This window comes from Schistocerca nitens, chromosome 4 (assembly GCF_023898315.1).
Source record: "Schistocerca nitens isolate TAMUIC-IGC-003100 chromosome 4, iqSchNite1.1, whole genome shotgun sequence".
In the NCBI taxonomy this organism is placed as follows: domain Eukaryota; kingdom Metazoa; phylum Arthropoda; class Insecta; order Orthoptera; family Acrididae; genus Schistocerca; species Schistocerca nitens.
The window spans coordinates 711,801,491-711,813,679 of record NC_064617.1 but is presented as its reverse complement, the minus strand read 5'-3'; the positions used below and the strand labels follow the sequence as shown (position 1 = coordinate 711,813,679).

The window sequence follows — 12,189 nt, the reverse complement described above, 5'->3', positions numbered from 1 at the left end:
GATAGTTGAACCACACTGCCCACCGGCAGCACCCTCGCTGGTGGAATAGCGGAACTCAAGTCGCCCCCTGCGTTGCTGTTTGCCACGGCCGTCGACGCACTCTGTCGTCTTCGATTTGAGCAAATCGTGGAGATGATGGGATTCCATGCACTGTCCAGCTGGTAGCTGCTGTCTCAATGCGGAAACGGAACGAATTATCTGACGTCCAAAAGGGCACAATCATTGGCTTTCGGGCCAAGGGTTCTGCCGTGGTTAAAGTATACCGTGCTTGGCAAAAAGGGTGTCATCGACAACTGGCGCCGAGGCAACTGTGGTGCAACACAGGCCGTAGACTGCAGGGTGGACGACGGCTGCGGAGCTGTGTGCAGGCGAGCAGACGTACAACTACAGAGCAACTGACAGCCCAGATGAACAGTCTCCTCAACGACCGTTCAGCGAAAGTTGCTGCGACTGGGCCTCTGCAACAGACGCCTGGTTCATGCACACACGCTGACAGCTGTTCGTCGGCAATAAAGGATGGAATTTGGATGTCCGTACACTACTGGAAATAAAAGAAAGGTTCAGGAGTGAAATTAAAATACAAGGTCAAGAAGAATTAAATGATCTGCTGAACGGAATGAACAGTCTAATGAGTACACAGTATGGTTTGAGAGTAAATCGGAGAAAGACGAAGGTAATGAGAAGTAGTAGAAATGAGAACAGCGAGAAACTTAACATCAGGATTGATGGTCACGAAGTCAATGAAGTTAAGGAATTCTGCTACCTAGGCAGTAAAATAACCAATGACGGACGGAGCAAGGAGGACATCAAAAGCAGACTCGCTATGGCAAAAAAGGCATTTCTGGCCAAGAGAAGTCTACTAATATCAAATACCGGCCTTAATTTGAGGAAGAAATTTCTGAGGATTTACGTCTGGAGTACAGCATTGTATGGTAGTGAAACATGGACTGTGGGAAAACCGGAATAGAAGAGAATCGAAGCATTTGAGATGTGGTGCTATAGACGAATGTTGAAAATTAGGTGGACTGATAAGGTAAGGAATGAGGAGGTTCTACGCAGAATCGGAGAGGAAAGGAATATGTGGAAAACACTGATAAGGAGAAGGGACAGGATGATAGGACATCTGCTAGACATGAGGGAATGACTTCCATGGTACTAGAGGGAGCTGTAGAGGGCAAAAGCTGTAGAGGAAGACAGAGATTGGAATACGTCAAGCAAATAATTGAGGACGTAGGTTGTAAGTGCTACTCTGAGATGAAGAGGTTAGCACAGGAAAGGAATTCGTGGTGGGCCGCATCAAACCAGTCAGTAGACTGATGACAAAAAAAAAAAAAAAAAAAAAAAAAAAAAATACACTACTGGACATCCACTGAGTGGCCACAGAGAAATAACGTTGTATGCTCCATCAGACAATTGGCCGTTAGCGTGCAAGGCGTGAAAAGTCCGAAAGCAAAACACCCTGCAACAATCGTCAGAAAGGTGCAGGTCAGAGGATGGAGGTGTATGCTGTGGGGAATGTTCTCGTGGCATTCCCTGCGTGATCTCATTATGGAAGCCACAATGAATCAGCACAAATATGCATCTGCCCTTGGAGACCACAGCCACCCCTACGTACATATTGTTTTTCCTCGCATGGTGACACCTACCAGCAGGAGAATACAACACGTCACTCAGTCTGTCTTAGTCTCAGTCTCTTCCCGCACGTCTCACTGCGGTCCGTGCTGCAAAAGATGGTTATTCAGGCTGTTGACTGGTGGTTACATGTATACGACTGGACCGTCTTGTTACAGTCCACTGAGACCTTTTGCGGATGATGCTGTGGTATATCGAGAGGTTGTAAAAATTGTACTGAAATGCAGGAGAATCTGCAACAAATTGACGCATGGTTCAGGGAATAGCACTTGAACCTCAATGTAGACAAGTGTAATGTGCTGCGAATACATAGAAAGAAAGATCCTTTATCATTTAGCTACAATATAGCAGGTCAGCAACTGGAAGCAGTTAATTCCATAAATTATCTGGGAGTAGGCATTAGGGGTGATTTAAAATGGAATGATCACATAAAATTAATCGTCGGTAAAGCACATGCCAGACTGAGATTCATTGGAAGAACCCTAAGGAAATGCAGTCTGAAAACAAAGGAAGTATGTTACAGTACACCTGTTCGCCCACTGCTTGAATACTGCTCACCAGTGTGGGATCCGTACCAGATAGGGTTGATAAAGAGATAGAGAAGATCCAACGGAGAGCAGCGCTCTTCGTTACAGGATCATTTAGCAATCGCGAGAACGTTACGGTGATGATAGATAAACTACAGTCGAAGACTGCAAGAGAGACGCTCAGTAGCTCGGTACAGGCTTTTGTTGCAGTTTCGAGAACATACCTTCACCGAGGAGTCAAGCAGTATATTGCTCCCTCCTACGTATATCTCGCAAAGAGACCATGAGGATAAAATCAGAGAGATCAGAGCCCACACGGAGGCATACCGACAATCTTTTTTTCCTCGAACAATACGAGACTGGAATAGAAGGGCGAACCGATAGATGTACTCAAGGTACACTCCGCCACGCACCGTCAGGTGCTTGCGGAGTATGGATGTAGATGTAGATGTAGACAGTATTCGAAGCATATGGTAACAGCTATCACGCAATTGCTAGCTGAGTTTGGCACTCGTAAATGGAGTAGTTCAATCATGACCTCTACCAACATTATATGAACGATAGCTGGAAACATCCCCACCTGATACTGTCACGTTAAAGTGCTGCAAAATGTATGAAATATTCCTTTTCCATTTACAATTGAAGACTGGAAACTGAAAACGTTCTAAGTGCTACTTTTGTCACAAAACTCATTTTCAGTGCCACTATATTCTCTGTACTCTACAGCATGCCACTACAATTCATTCAGATGCCAAATCATGGTAAAAGTTTTCCAAACAAGTGTTAGAGCATAGCGTACTGTCTATTTGGCAAGTCTCCTTCCTTCTGGAGTTCCAGGTACCATTCACCAATGTGTCCTCCATTAGCCTGGGATGGTATGAAGAGATAACACACAAGTTTTCTCGCGTGGTCACAATTTTCTGAGCTGCGACAGAGATTTTTCAACTTCAAAGAAACGAAGAAAGTTAACGAAGGCCATTGTTGCCGTAGATTTATACAAGACGGTTTGTCAGCTAAAGCTAAGTTCCCATTTTAAGGGACACAACTGACTGCTTTTAAAGAGCTGCGTCAACAATGTGGCCACTGCAAGAGTGTAAAACCCCCAAAGGCAGTATGATCAAAGTGTCTCATATTCATCCATCTCAAATAGATTCTGAAAATTCTTACTCTGAAATAGAGTGATGGAAACATATCAAAAGAGGAAAGACCATGTCTGATGTGTACCATGCCGTACTTCATTTGAAAGACGAGCCAGATTTATCAGTTGCAAAACTGAAAGATCTGTTGACAATGTTGCATTTCTTCCTCAGGCATGTTGATGCCGTTTCTTCTTCAACAGCACAGCAGCTTTACAGTAAGTTTTGCAACATCTGACCATCGGGTATGAAACAAAGGTCCGTATTCAGAGATTTTTCTTAACAAAGCATTTCCTTTCCAATATGTCTCATTTTTTGCAGTGACTTGAGCTGCATAATTCTGTGGTATCGAAATAGGTTCTCAGTTATTTCGGTACAAATAAATACTGTACAAAGACATACATTGTGTTTTGTTTCTCCTGACAAATATAAGATTTGGCACTTCGAACATTTTCAATTTCCTCTCTTCAAATGCTTTCTGAATGATTGAAAATGCAGTCTCACTAACAAAAAAGTTGGATATTATTTCTATCAACAGTCTTATGAATGACTGAAGTAGATCAGTGTGTTTAATGGTGTGTGTCACTACATTTTACAACGCTTGGGTGATTTCGTTTGCTATGTCTGCGCTTTTTGACTTATAGGCACTCCGCATAATATTTTCGCATTTGGAACTGGCACCTTATAAGCACATTTCCTGCACCATTTCCGTCACACTTTTCATCTTAAAAATCATAGGTGTTATAACATGAAATGTAATGATAAAGCTACCTATTACACTTAAATTGTCGCATTCCAACCGAGCCTCGGCCTCTGGCTTCGCTATAGGTCAGTCTGTCAACATATCTAGTTATCTTCCCTCTCTCTATATACAAAACAAACGCAATCAATCACTTTCCATCACTTACCACGCAGTTACCAACTGCACGCAGCCCGCAAAGGAAGAGCCGGGTACATTGTAACTACGGTTTAGCCCCAAAACTACGTAAAATTACAGCAAAGAAGACTGTAATGTCGTTTATAGAGCGACAGGAAGCTTGTCGTAAGAGAATGGAGAACGTCAAACAAAGCGACATCAACTCCCAACGAAGTGACATTGATTGACGTGTGCTGAACGCATGTTTTTAAATCGAAGTAAAAATACAGCTACACAGAATAACAGACAACACAGGGAACAAACAGACCAGTCTGAATGTTCCTTTCAAAGCCAATAATCGATAACTGGCATGTAAGCGCCTGCTAAATGTACATAGGTTGTGAGCATTAGTAAATAACGCAACAATGCACCAACGGTCCGATGGCAACATTAACAAAGACGGGATACGAAAGAGCCTCAAGAAACAACCAATGGACAATCTCATTAACATCACGAAAACATTACTAAAGCAAAAACCGACAGAGTAATGGGACCTCGACGGGAATAATATAGACGGTGTCAAACAGATTTAAAACGGTGGGAAAATAGACACCTTCATTAAGGATGCATATGTAACTATGAAATGCGCAGTTGTGTAAAAAAAAATTGTCATGACTCATTCATTGACTACGATTACTCACAACCCACCTAACCTAGACTAACAGAACGGCCGGCCGCTGTGGTCAAGCGGTTCTAGGCGCTTCAGTCCGGAACCACGCGGCTGCTACGGTCGCAGGTTCGAATCCTGCAGCCTTCATTAAAATAAAGTGAGTACCAACAATACGTCAGTAAACGTAACAGATCTGCAGCATCGAAATATTTAAGACTTTCGCTACCTCAGTTAAACATATATAGATTTAGTATGCTACATGATACAAACCATTGTTTCCTCCATCACTGGATCGTCATTCCACTATAAATATGTAGATCTAGTAAACAAGACTAAGTTCACATCTCCAAGAACTAAATGGCTACTAAACAGAATATACGAACGACATGTAACATTAAAAAAAAAATACAACATAGACATCCAGGTGCCATCTACATTACACATGTCACACTACAAAATGTATACCGACCGCTCGCACTGTGACTAGACCTGACGTTTTATTTGGCGCAGATATTCCCACTCCTCTTGGTACTGTGTCCAACCGCAATGAGTTGTTTAACTGTGCCGCGTTCTCTGTTGGAAAAGTCACTCCTGTTAATAGCAAGTTGTCTCACTTATCTACGAAAATATTTTTAGCAATCACTTTCCCCGTTCACTCTTGCGCTGCTAGGTGACAAGGTGTACTTAATCGGTATCGTCGTCACCGGACATCTTCAAGTGACTAAGCTACTTTCCTCTACTGCAGGGACACTAACAGTTCTGTGTGGCACGTTACGGCCATTTTCAAACATCAGAGAAATGAAACACGTACTAAGCGAAAACGAAAGTGTTATTCCAGACGCAGAGCAGTCAGACAACAAAACGAAAACAGCGGGCTGTTAGCCACATTGTCATCAGCCAGCGCGCACAGTGACGTAAGACGCAGTCTGCTCCCGCGCCGGAACCAGACAGAACACAGCTGAGAACGACTTGCACGTAACTCGAGCGAAACTGCTGGCGCGGCGGTCAGCTGACGCTGCGCTGGCTCACCTTGAGGCGGGGCCCCTTCAACTCCGGTACCTCGCGAGGCGCCACACCCACGTAAACTGCCGCTACACTAGATTCTGGCACGCAAGTCACTACACCGCAAACATTGCACAGTGTATCACGACACCACACTAACGTAAACAAATGGAACCACAACATCCGCTGCGCCGGCGTGCGTCTGCGCACTGGCCCGCGACACGTGGAGACTGCCGTTGACGGTGCTGCTGCGGGCGGACGACCGGCGAACTACTAGTGCCGGCCACTTTCGAGCTGTGCTTTCACTGCGCTGTCACTGGGGCCGCACTCACTGCATTTATTTTTTTTCTCTTTTAGAACGCTACTCCACATGGAAAGCAAAAGTCACTTGTTTCTCTATGTTCTATAGTTCGAGACCTCACGTGGAAAACTAGACAGACGCAATTTCAATAATGTGGCTTGATATGACTGATAATGAAGGAAAAAATTCTCCGGGTATCACGCCGGATGTGTCAAAGTGGCGCGATATTTCGACGTCAAGCCGAGACGCAACTATCAGGTGATCTGACGTTCTGAGATGCTGTAGCGATGTATAGTGAAACGTGATGCCACTTGATACACATCCTGCGTGATATCTGAGAAATTTCCGCGCAAAACATCCGCCAGAAAAGGCTGCAATCTTTATAAGTATTGCTGTAGGACGTTATCATCATCATCATCATCATCATCATCAACCATCTGACATCTACTGCTGGGTAAAGATTGCTTCCAGACTTCTCGACGTATTACTTTCTCCAACCACTCCTCTGGCCTACTATCTGCCTTTGGAACAAGCTACTCTGCACTCTCCGAACTATTCATTACCGTGTTGCATTTAATACCAAGCTGAAGTACTTACTTCCATCAAAAAGTAAAGCAAATGCTCGCATATTCTCCCATATATCCTTCTTTCTTTTTTATTTATCAATTAATCGAGGCCCACTTTCTTTTGAACCATCTTCATTACTTCTGTTTTTTCATGTTCATTGTCTCTCCTTCTTTCACATCTTCTCTCACAGTTTAATCTACATGTCTGTAATTTGTCTACACTGTTGTTCTTATCATGGACAACTGTGTATTTTTGCTCTATGTATGGCTTAGTAACATCTATATGACGGATTCTACGTTATAGTCAATTTATAACGTATTGCATTGTATGTATTGTATGTTAACCGGGGACCTAGAAACGACGGAGAGGCTCCGTCCCCGCCGCAGCCGCAGTGGTCCACAACCCCACGACGACTACCGCAGTCCAGGGTTATTGTGCGGTTCGGCCCCCGGTGAACACCCCCCCCCCCCCCCCCCCCCAGACGAGTGTAGCCCCTAGGCAGGATTCGAACCTGCGACCGTAGCGGTCGCGCGGTTCCAGATGAAGCGCCTAGAAACGCTCGGCCACCACGGCCGGCCCCCCACACCGAACCCAGGGTTATTGTGCGGTTCGGCCCCCGGTGGACCCCCCCAGGGAACGTCTCACACCAGACGAGTGTAACCTCTATGTTTGCGTGGTAGAGTAATGGTGGTGTACGCATACGTGAAGAACTTGTTTGCGCAGCAATCGCCGACATAGTTAACTGAGGTGGAATAAGGGGAACCAGCCCGCATTCGCCGAGGAAGATGGAAAACCGCCTAAAAACCATCCAACACAAATCCGCCGGGCGGATGCGTGCCGGGGACCAGGCCTCCTTCCCACCCGGAAAGCCGTGCGTTAGACCGCATGGCCAACTGGGCGGGCCAATTTATAACGTACTCAGGGGAAGGCCGGGTAGTATCCGAAAGCCGATTGTGCCTGACACGATCTTTATCCACTCCCTAGCGATAGTGGGAGCAACTAAAGCACCACTGCAATGTGAACTATAGAGGGACAAGACGCTTAACAGTGTTAAGTGACAGACTTAGGGCTTTACAGGAAAACAACAAGTGACCATGAAATCTGGTTTACGAAAGGGCAAGTTTTTTCTCCAAGAACATCCAGTGACGAAGAGGAAACAATATTGTTCTATCGATGAAACCTTTTCGAGAAGATATGATTCAGTGCCACATTTTTGGGGTTGTCCCCATGACAACTGTGCCCTTACAGAGATGAACAGTCTTTGCTTCGCATGTGATAAATGTTTTACTAAAAGTTAGACAAACGTTTTGATTTAGGCCTGCTCTAACCATATCTTTAATTTAACAGCATGTTCTTCCAAAATCGTTATATTACCAATTGGAAATATTCTACCTTTCTAAATGTTTGTATAACAATTATTCTAACTTTGTATTCGAACGTTCTTCGCGCTAAACAGTTGTATGTATGATATGTTACTAAATTTATGAAAGACTATGTCATAAGGGTATACATCATTCGTCGATCTCTTTTACATTTTCTCCACAGTTCGCATTTTCGTCGCTTATATTTCTGGAGTGTTGTATCGGACACGAAATTGTGGCGTGTTTTTTGTTACAAAAAGCTTCAACTAGAGTGTAAATGAGTATAGACATTATAATAGCGTAATTCAAAGGTATACGTCGTATTGACATTATAATAGTGTAAGTAAAAGTCGTATTGACATTATAATAGTGAAAGTAAAAGTTACGTCTTAGTACTAAGTTTTCACATAGAGAGAAAGTTATATTGCATATGCTTCAGTCTACCTAACAGTAATTAAACGACACAGTTGTCAGTTCTGCAAGAAAACTCTCTCAGGTGGAATTAATGAAAGAAGCAGAGTAGAGAAAAAAAGTATTGTAAGATATAACCTGCGGTTGACCACACAACAATCGTCTTCTCTGTTGGTGAAAAACTTATACGTTTGTACTCAGCCGGCCGCTGTTGCAGTGCGGTTCTAGACGCTTCAGTCCGGAATTGCGCTGCTGCTACGGTCACAGGTTCCAATCCTGCCTCGAACACGGCTATGTGTGATGTCTTTAGGTTAGTTACGTTTAAGTAGTTCTAAGTCTAGGAGACTGATGACCTCAGATGTTAAGTAACATAGTGCTTCGAGCCATTTGAACCTTTTGAATTTGTACTCATATTTTGAACAATTTAGCGTCTTTATGACACTCCTACATGACTCAAACGAGCTATATTTAATCTGTGTTACAGTGATGAGATAGCGTATTTAATTTCGTATTATTTACGTTTACGTAGTTTGGCGAATAAATTAAAACCAGAAACAGGAAAGTGAAAGCTTTTTTTCTCTCTCTTTATTTTCTCCATTCGTATACAGGGTGTCCCAAAAGTGTTGCGACAACCTCTAGGAGCTGTAGAGGGTGTCTTGAGGAACAAATCGAAGATAGGAACACGTGTCCAGAAACGACACCCATCGACGCTACTCAAAGGTGTATATACAGTTAAAATTCTATAAGAAAATTTTATATTCAACCAGATATGATCAAATGTAGTATCGATTGTGTAGAAGCGTCGCTGCTTAACAGCGATTGCTGGTTGTAGGTGTTACGGGTAATGTATTAGAGTAACTTTAGTTAGTAAAATATAGAGAGTAACGTTATATGGAGAGAAGTATGGAGGACTCTCAAGGAAAAGGACGTGTTAGTGTAACATAAGATAGAGAGGTGTATGGAGAACACACGAGTGTAAAGACGTGTTGTATCTTATGTTAGTTAGATATATACTTACTCGCTACGTGCAGTAATTTGTTTTTTAGAATACCATACGGAGATAATGAAAGTAAAGAAAGTAGTTTTGTTACCAATGCGATCCGCATATTTACTAGTGTTGATTGAGACAACGTATAGCACTCACATCCAATGATTTTGTAAACATAACTGTTAATGTATAATCAGTTTATTGTGTGTTAATTGTGAACATTATTAATTTTCAAAGAGACAAAATACAAGTTTTAAAGTTACTGCCATATTGTTACTTACCACTACTCAAAACCAGTTCGCAGATCCAAGTCTTTTTTGATTAACTATTTTTCTCAAGAAGTTATTGTCGCAGTCTTATTCGATTTAATTAAAATGTATGCTAAGCAACAGCCTTGCACAATAGCTGTATGCGAACTATACAGTTTAAAGTACTAAGAGAGAGCAGTGCGAGGAGCGAGGAGCGAGATCATTGCGCAGATAAAGGTAAGAAGTTTTACTATATCGGGGATACCATTCATTAAGCAAAGGGACCATTATTTTGAAATTCATCAAGTTTTGTTTTATTACTGAGCCGTGCATGGCTCGTATTCCCGCCATAATCTATTTTACACCCCGTTTTTAACGTACTTCCACCTCACTACGTTAATTTAAATTACTACTGTCAATGAGTCACTGCTTTGCCTGACCGTGACCGGCGCTAGCAGCACATATCTATATACCGCCTCTCGTAGTATCTTTGCTCGTCTGCTATTACTCCCCGGTCGTTGTCTGTCGTGCAGTCGGGGAGTTGCAATGCGGCACTAGTGCAGTCGGGTTGGAGCAGCAGTGAGGTCTGCGTCGACATGGCTCGCCCGACCATTGCCGTCACACACCACTTGAGCCACGTTCCACGGTCGTCCTGTGTGCATCCACTCCCGATTTGTCTTCATGCGTGCTTAGTTACTGTTGGGTATCGTTCAGGTCTTCGTGCAAAGTGTTTGTCAGGTTGTGTGTGTAGTTGGACGACTATTTTAGATGTTGCCGGCAGTCTGAGGGCGGTCGGTCGGTCGGTTGCTGCGGATCAGGGAAGTTATCTCCGCACGGTGCAGTCGACTGGGTCCGCTGGCGGTATCTGCGTGTGTGGAGCTGTCCGATCGCTACGATCTTCGTGGTTCACCGACCCAGGTCGTCAAATTTGAGTAGCGTTTTCAACTACCCAAGCCACGTCCATTCATGCTGTGGTGGTTCGTTACGGTGGTTTGCTGGTGAGGAGGTTTTCCTGTGAGCAACACCGAGTGTTTCTATTGCTGAAATTTAGCCGCCACGTGGTGGAATTAATTAGTTTGATTGACTACAATTCGAGTGCACCAGCGGAATTTTCTGACTTGTTGCCGTTAGTGTTCCGGTTACCGGCCCTGCCCACTAACGAAATTTCAGGCAGCGTCCTTTCCTCACCTGTTGTCGTTGTCCAACGTAATGTGTAATTTTGACAGCTAATACATAATTGATTGTGGATTATCACGTTTGTAACCTTTTGTGTTTAAGTTCTCATGAAATGATTGATGGGAAGCTAGTCGTTGTGTCGGTCGGTCCGTATATCCCCTGGTTGGGTTCCGACGGATCAAGTGTAGTTGGGCTCACCACCTGTCTCACCTAAGTGAACGAGGGCAGACCGACCTCCCTCGAGGCTTCTGAGTGCCGTCGTCTTTATTGTCTTTCTCACCGGTGTTTAATTATGTTTCCAGCTACTTAAAATTTAAGGCTTGTGCTTATATTTTCTTTTTTTTAAATTTTCCAAAATTAATTGTGGGCTTTTCACCTTGCAACTTATTCTTCAAATTTTCTTTGAAGCTTAAACATTGCTGCCTTCTGCCTTTAAAAGATAATGGTAATATATTTTAAAATTTTTAAACTTAATAGTGGCCTTCAGCCATTTGTATTACACCTTACATATGTTTGTTCTATCTGCTTTGCCTTGAGGCTTTCCACGTAGCTGTGATATGTTTCTTAATTATTTTACTTGCTATTTTAATTGCATTTTTATCTTGTTGATTTTTAAGATTTCTTGTTTGGAGGCCTACAGCCGTGAAAGAGTTGCATTTGGTAAAGGTTCGGCTATGTGCCGCTTTGTGTTGTGTAAATGTGTTATTAAATTAAAATAAATTACAATTAGGTTTAACTGACCCCAACCTTATTTGGTCCTTTCCACAATCCTAATTACCTGTTCTGCCCAGCGGGTTTAGCGGGCGTATCAATTACGAGAGCCAATTTCAAATCAATGGTGTTGCATCAGATTGTTTTTGTGTTACGTAAATTCGTTCGGTTTTGGTTTGGTTTAAAGTTACTGACAGTTTACATTCTTGTAGTCAGAAAAGTTCAGTTCAGGGCAAAGCGCATAGGCGACGAGATAAGATAAGCGTTTACATGCTATTCCTATTTCAAACGTACATGTTTTACTTGACTGTCAGTTACGTAATTTCAATCTTATTACAGACATACATGTTTCACTACACAGCATCGAAGTTATAGGTGTCGGCGCCTGCGACTTGGCCACCGCTCTGGCAGCGAACGTGACTTTCTACGCAGACGAGCCATAGGCGGAAGTCTCGCAATTTTGTTTGTTACGTAGTGATCACAGCTGATTGCCACGATAGCCAGTGGAGTTGGAGCTAGCTGCTGCGTAGAACGAATTTATCTCCTATGACTCTTCCGTTGCTTTCAGAGACGAGTTTCCATCCGCAATGTATTTTTCTCCTG

General features: G+C 43.2%; 1 protein-coding gene across 1 annotated transcript in view; it reads right to left on the bottom strand.

Moving 5' to 3' along the window:
• LOC126252759 (uncharacterized) overlaps positions 1-5,964 on the bottom strand; it is a 358,940-nt gene extending 352,976 nt beyond the window's left edge. The window contains exon 1 of the mRNA XM_049953681.1: positions 5,851-5,964. The gene's annotated coding sequence lies outside the window, so the exon portion shown is untranslated. The remainder of the gene's footprint in view (positions 1-5,850) is intronic.
• Between the last annotated feature and the right edge of the window lie 6,225 nt (positions 5,965-12,189).